Here is a 7,733-nt window from a genome sequence, read left to right as displayed (position 1 = left end):
CTCCCAGATCCCATTCCCCATGCAGCCGTAGCCCTACAGCGTTCCCGGTTTTGAGGGTTCCGGGTGTGGAGTCTCGAGCCTGGGTTGCACCTGCTCTTGGCCGGGAGGTGACTCCCAGAGCCGCAATGCGAGCTCATGAGGATGGCTTTACCCAGGACGCGTTCATGATGCCAGCAAGGCAGAGCCACCAAAACAGAAAAATGGAAGATGCATTTTGTGGAAAGATTGTGTTATTTGAAATTTCAAAGCGAGCACTGCAGTTGTCCTCACAGGTACAAAGAAGGGCATTTTGCAGGGTGGAGAGGGCAGGACCATTTATTTTAGCACTCGGGGTTTCTGAAGGTTATTGTCTCCTGAGGGACCCTGAATTCATTTAGGGACTCCTAGTCAAGGGCCCTCTGGGTCCCCCCAAGACTGGCACAGAACTCTCTCCCTAAGAGTGAACTTGGGAAACAGGCTGGGAACTCCCCCCAATCCGGATGCCCCACACCTTGGGAAGAAGTTGGTTAATCTGATTCTTCCAGGCCCATTTCAGCTTGGGGGTAGAGGGTGTGATCCAGCTATAAATGGGGTCCTAAGTTCTCAAACACGCCTGGCAGCTGCAGATTCTGCCGCTCAGGCACCATTTCCCTTTAGACCCTGAGAAGTAAGGCCTCAAACGGAGAGGACAGAGACTGTGCTTTACTTTCTGGGGGAAGGAACCATTTCTCCTGGGCAGGCATGGGGGCTGGGTGTCAGGAAAAGGGCCAGGGGCCCAGTCCTGGAATCAGATTCCAGGAAGTTTCCCTGGGAAACGTCCCCATGCCGCTGTCTTTGGCTCCCCAGAACCCCCTGAGGTGCACAGCTTCACACAGTAAGACAGGTGCAGCTGCCCCTGTACCAGCTCGTGATATGTTGTGTGGGCTTTTAAGGGTTTGTTTGTTTATTTATTTATTTATTTGAGACAGGGTCTTGCTCTGTTACCCAGGCTGAAGTGCAGTGGCACGATCATAGCTCACTGTACCCTCAACCTCCTGGACTCAAAGCAATTCACCTCAACCTCCCAAGTAGCTGGGGCCACAGGCACATGCCACCATGCCTGGCTAATTTTTTAAATTTTTTTGTAGAGATGGGGGTCCTGCTTTGTTACCCAGGCTGGTCTTGAACTCCTGATCTCAAGCAATCCTCCCACCTCCCAAAGTGCTGGGATTACAGGTGTGAGCCATCATGCCCAGAGGGTTTAATTTTTTTTTTTTTTTTTTTTTTTTGAAATCAAGTCTTACTCTGTGGCCCAGACTGGAGTGCAATGGCGTGATCTTGGCTCACTGCAACCTCCACCTCCCTGGTTCAAGTGATTCTCCTGCCTCAGCTTCCCAAGTATTTGAGATTACAGGTGCCCATCACCATGCCGGGCTAATTTTTGTATTTTCAGTAGAGACGGGGTTTCACCGTGTTGGCTAGTCGGGTCTCGAACTCCTGACCTTGAGTGATCCACCTGCCTCGGCCTCCCAAAGTGCTGGGATTACAGGCGTGAGCCACTGCGCCCAGCTAATTTTTTTTTTTAACTTAGTTTCTAACATTTAAAAATTGACACTCATAAAACTGATTCTTTTATTTTTTTAGATGGAGTTTCGCTCTTCTTGCCCATGCTGGAGTGCAATGGCACAATCTCAGCTCACCCCAACCTCCGCCTCCTGGGTTCGAGCGATTCTACTGCCTCAGCCTCCTGATTACCTGGGATTACAGGCATGTGCCACCACACCTGGCTAATTTTGTGTTTTTAGTAGAGACGGGCCTTCTCCATGTTGGTCAGGCTGGTTTGGAACTCCTGACCTCAGGTGATCCGCCCACCTCAGCCTCCTAAAATGTTGGGATTACAGGCGTGAGCCACCGCGCCCAGCCTATAAAATTGATTCTTTAAAAAAAAAATAGAACATTTACCGATGCTGGACCCACCTTCCCCGCCTTCAGGGTCCACTTTCTAGGTGGCCACAGTGCCTGCTTGGCCCCTGTAGCATTTGAGTTTGCAGCTCTGCTTTTGGAGTTAAACAAGTTTTAGGAGTCCTGGGATTCTGATTGATGCTATTGTCAATTTGATGAAAGGAAAATTACTCCTGGGATTTGTGTCTGGTGTTTTCCAGGTGTTCTGGTTTTGGGATTTTGTTGTTGTTTTGTTTTGTTTTTGTTTTTCTGAGACAGAGTCTCGCTCTGTCATCCAGGCTGAAGTGCAATGGCACCATTTCGGCTCATTCCAACCCCCACCTCCTGGGTTCAAACGATTCTTCTGTCTCAGCCTCCCAGGTAGCTGGGATTACAGGAGTGTGCCACCGCGGCCAGCTAATTTTTGTATTTTTAGTAGAGACAGGGTTTCATCATGTTGGCCAGGCTGGTCTTGAACTCCTGGGTTCAAGCAATCCACCCACCTCTGCCTCCCAGAATGCTGGGATTATAGGCTGAGCCACTGTGCCTGGCCAGGTGTTCTGTTTTTGTTTTTGATTTTTTAGAGATGTGGTCTCGCTATATCACCCAGGCTGGTCTCGGGCTCCTGGCTTCAAGCAAGTCTCCCACCTCAGCCTGCTCAGTAGCTGGGACCACAGGTGCGAGACACCACGCCCGGCTTCTAGGTGTTTTAAGCCTCAAGGCGAAGAGAGACATGCAACTTAACAAGTCAGTACTGTTTTCAAGCCAGAGTGAGTGATGAACTGAAAGCTGAAGTGGGGAGGGGTCCTGGAAATCATGACACTCTTCACTCTGCCAACCAGGAGGAGAGCTGAGTGTCCAGGGTCAGGGAATTCACTCCTGAAAGGGACCCTTTCACCCCACACAATCCCAGGAGTGCATCAAGCCCCCCAAAAGTGGATGTGTCGATGTGTCCCGACTCTTGGGCAAAAGTTTCTCTACCAGCAAAAGGGGCCACTTCAGGGATACTGGGGGAGTCCAAAGGTTTGGATCCCTCTATAGGATCACCTAAATTGGGTCAAATGAAGTCTGAGCATCTATTTAATTGTTCAAAGAAGATTTATTGGACATCTACTATAAGGCAGACATTAACTTCTTCTTGAGAATGAGAGGTATTCCTTCCAGGGCTGGCTTTTGGATCTAGGCAGGTCTAGGAGAGAGGGTTACCACAGTTGCCATGTGGCAATAGCAACCCCTAAAAGAGCTCCGAAAGGCGTCAGGGCAGGGTGAGTCAGTAAGTAGAGCAGACATTAAAAACTTAAACGGGGCTGGGTGCAGTGCCTCGTGCCTCTAATCCCAGCACTTTGGGAGGCCAAGGTGAGCTGATGGCTTGAGCCCAGGAGTTCCAGACCAGCCTCAGCAACATAATGAGACCCCAACTCTATTTATTTATTTGTTTGTTTTGAGACGGAGTCTTGCTCTGTCGCCCAGGCTGGAGTGCAGTGGCACAATCTCAGCTCACTGCAAGCTCCGCCTCCCGGGTTCACGCCATTCTCCTGGCTCAGCCTCCTGAGTAGCTGGGACTACAGGCGCCCGCCACAACGCCCAGCTAATTTTTGTATTTTTAGTAGAGATGGAGTTTCACTATGTTGGCCAGGCTGGTCTCAAACTCCTGGTCTCGATCTCTTGACCTCGTGATCCACCCACCTCGGCCTCCCAAAGTGCTGGGATTACAGGCTTGAGCCACTGCGCCCGGCCCCCAACTCTATTTAAAAACAAAAAATTTAAATGCCTCCAGCCACCAGCTTACATACGGGACCAATGGCTTGGGAGTAAGACGGGAGGGAGAAGGAACTTCAGAGGCCTTTGAGAAATCCTTGAAGAGAAGCCAAAAAAACAATTTGATTCCTCTGTGACCTCCTGACTTTTAAATTGATGACAAAGTTCTAAAATTTAAGAATTCCAGCCGGGCGCGGTGGCTCACGCCTGTAATCCCAGCACTTTGGGAGGCGGAGACGGGCAGATCACGAGGTCAGGAGATAGAGACCATCCTGGCTAACACTGTGAAACCCGGTCTCTACTAAAAATACAAAAAAAAATTAGCCGGGCGTGGTGGCAGGCGCCTGTAGTCCCAGCTACTCCGGAGGATGAGGCAGGAGAATGGTGTGAACCCGGGAAGGGGAGCTTGCAGTGAGCCGAGATACCGTCACTGCACTCTAGCCTGGGGAACGGAGCCAGACTCCGCCTCAAAAAAAAAAAAAAAAAAAAAAAAGAATTCCATACAAGTCTAGCAGAACACACCTGCTGTCTGCATTCAACTCACAGGTCATCTGTGTAGGGACGTACTTACCTCTCAATAACTGACTATAGGCCGGGCGCGGTGGCTCATGCCTGTAATCCCAGCACTTTGGGAGGTCAAGGCTGGCGGATCACCTGAGGTAGGGAGTTCGAGACCAGCCTGACCAACATGGAGAAACCCCATCTCTGCTAAAAATACAAAATTAGCCGGGCGTGGTGGCACATGCCTGTAATCCCAGCTACTAGGGAGGCTGAGGCAAGAGAATCGCTTGAACCTGGGAGGCAGAGGTTGCGGTGAGCCGAGATCACGCCATTGCACTCCAGCCTGGGCAACAAGAGTGAAACTCCATCTCAAAAAAAAAAAAAAAAAAAAGAATTGACTGTAATTGGGGCCAGGCACAGTGGCTCACGCCTGTAATCCCAGCACTTTGGGAGGCCGAGGCAGGCGGATCACCTGAGGTCAGGAGTTTGAGACCAGCCTGACCAAAATGGAGAAACCGCGTCTCTACTAAAAATACAAACATTAGCCGGGCATGGTGGTGCATGCCTGTAATCCCAGTTACTCGGGAGGCTGAGGCAGGAGAATTGCTTGAACCCAGGAGACGGAGGTTGTGGTGAGCCGAGATGGTGCCATTTATTGCACTCCAGCCTGAACAACAAGAGCTAAACTCCGTCTCAAAAAAAAAAAAAAAAAAAAAGAAAGGAAAGAAAGAATTGACTATAATGCACAAAGCCGCTTAGCAGAGCTTCGAGCATGGTAAATACTCAATAAATGCCAACTCCTGTAGCTGGCGGCTTCACTGACCCTGAGTAAGGAGAGGACTCCTCCTTTAGTAAATAAATCATGATCTGCTCTCAGAGATCGACCTGACAGTTAAGTCAAGACTTAAAGAATAATAAAAACTAGGGAAAAAAAGACCCATCTGAAATAAGAACAAAATAATTGGTGCTAATTAAGGTGGCTAAGCCAGGTTGGAGACAGGGAGATGTAGCCAACCTTAGGAAGGAAGGAGACCACGATAGGGGAAAACAAGGGAACTGAGCAAGGTAAAGAAAAATAAGAATAATAAAGAACAGAGCAGGTCGGCGCGGTGGCTCACACCTGTAATCCCAGCACTTTGGGAGGCCGCGGCGGGCGGATCACGAGGTCAGGAGTTTGAGACCAGCCTGGCCAACATAGTGAAACTCCATCTCTACTAAAAATACAAAAATTAGCTGGGCGTTCTGGCGGGCGCCTGCAATCCTAGCTACTTGGGAGGCTGAGGCAGGAGAATCGCTTGAACCCGGGAGGCGGAGGTTGCAGTGAGCCGAGATCGCGCCACTGTACTCCAGCCAGGGCGACAGTGTGAGACTCCGTCTCAAACAAACAAACAACAAAAAAGAGCAGAGCAAATATTGAACTCTAAAAGAGAAGAAAAAGAAACCAGCAGAAGTGTTAGATAGGTAGGACCCAGGGAATACACATTGTTAAAAGAAAAGATTTCCCAGGGCCACCGGACACCAGCGCGTGAGAATCCGGAGGCGGGGAGGCGACCCGGTTCCCGAAACCTACGCGGCTGCGGGAGGCCCAGGAGCCCCACGCGAACCTGTCCGCACAGCCCAGCGGCTCGGTTCACAGAACGCAGACGCCGGAGCCTGTCGCCCAAGCAACGGCCCCGCCCCGTCCACGGGAGGCGCCGGTGATTGGCCGCAGCCCCGTGGCCCCGCCCCCGCCCCACCCCGCCCCACCGCCCTCACCTGCGCGCTCCCGTTCGCGTCCCCGATCGGCAGCTCACCCTAGGTTGGCCGACCCCGGCCGGTGTCCCCGCGTTTTGCGTCCGGCTGCCCCATTGCAACTTCCGGCTTGCCGGGCCTTTTCGGGGCCCCCCACCTGTCCAGCCCGGGGCGCGGGGGCAATCGCCGTGAGGAGCAGGCGGGGCGAGGGCACCCCACCCTCGAGTCGGCTTTCACCCGTGGGGAAACTGAGACTGCCTGGTCGAGGGCCTCCACGGGGAAGCGCCGAGGCCTCCTCCATGCCTGGGACCCGGGGGTCTTAATGAAGGGAGAGTCCACCCTCCCGGGCGAGGATCCCGATCCATGAGGCGCCAACCCCCGCCCGGGCGCCCGGGTCCAGCCTCCCCGGCCGAGGGTTGGCCTCACACTCCCCTGCTTTGGGTGTTTGGTTTTGTTTAAAAAATGGGACTATACTATATGGTCTACCTGGGTTTTGCCCCCTCTGTTTGGGTGACATATATCTTAGGGATTGTTCAAAATAAAACACACAGAGAAAAGGAGAAAAATAGAAAAAAAAATGCAGCGTTGCCTTGCTCTTTTTTTTTTTTTTAAACTAGGTAGCATTCTCTTGTATGGGTCTGTTACAATTTCCTTAACCAGGCTTCTGCTCACCACCCACGTCTTGACACCCTTGCCTTGCAGTAGCAGGAACCACCCCAACAGCTACTACCATGGAGCCTTGGTGGCTTTCTAGTGAATGAACAGACATCTGAGCTTGCAAATGGGGCGGGAAGGGAGGCTATCCTCACGCTCCCGCAGGAGTGTCCTCAGCCCCAGGCTCCTGGCCTAAACCTGGCTCACAAATCTCAGCCTGGGCAGCCTGCCTCTCACAGTTGGGAAAAACAGCCTATTCCCGTCTTGAACAAACCCCGGGAGGACAGGAGGAGCATCCCTAGGCAACAACACCAGGTGCTTCTTTTGTTTTGTTTTGTTTTGTTTTGTTTTGTTTTGTTTTCGAGACGGAGTCTTGGTCTGTCGCCCAGGCTGGAGTGTAGTGCCCAATCTCGGCTCACTGCAGCCTCCGCCTCCCGGGTTCAAGCGATTCTCCTGCCTCAGCCTCTCGAGTAGCTGGGACTACAGGCACGCGCCACCACACCCGGATAATTTTTGTATTTTTAGAAGAGATGTGATTTCACCATGTTGGCCAGGATGGTCTCGATCTCCTGACCTCGTGATCTGGCCGCCTTGGCCTCCCAAAATGCTGGGATTACAAGCGTGAGCCACCACGTCTGGCCTGTTTGTTTGTTTTGAGACAGGCTGAAGTGCAGTGGCATGATTACAGCCCATGGCAGCCTTGACCTCCCAGGCTCAGGTGATCCTTCTGCCTAAGCCCACCAGTAGCTGGGACTACAGGCAAATGCCAACACGCCTGCTAATTTTTGTATTAGTAGAGATGGGTATTTGTTTGTTTGTTTGTTTTGAGACAGAGTCTTACTCTGTCGCCCAGGCTGGAGAGCAGTGGTGCGAGCTTGGCCTACTGCAACCTCTGCCTCCTGGTTTCAAGTGATTCTCGAGCCTTGGCCTCCCCAGTAGCTGGAACTACAGATGCATGCCTGTAGTTACAGGCGTGAGCCACCACGCCTGGCCTCTCCATTCTTTCCCACGAATCTCTATCACATTCTTCTCATTCTATTGGGTGTGAAAAATGTAGAACTTCCATGCTTCTATCTCGTTCTTTTAAAAATTGTGTTTTTGTGGCCGGGCACGGTGGCTCATGCCTGTAATCCCAGCACTTTGGGAGGCCAAGGCGGGCAGATCATTTAAGTTTAGGAGTTTGAGACCAG

This window comes from Gorilla gorilla, chromosome 18 (assembly GCF_029281585.2).
Source record: "Gorilla gorilla gorilla isolate KB3781 chromosome 18, NHGRI_mGorGor1-v2.1_pri, whole genome shotgun sequence".
In the NCBI taxonomy this organism is placed as follows: domain Eukaryota; kingdom Metazoa; phylum Chordata; class Mammalia; order Primates; family Hominidae; genus Gorilla; species Gorilla gorilla.
Note: the sequence above shows the minus strand (reverse complement) of the source record.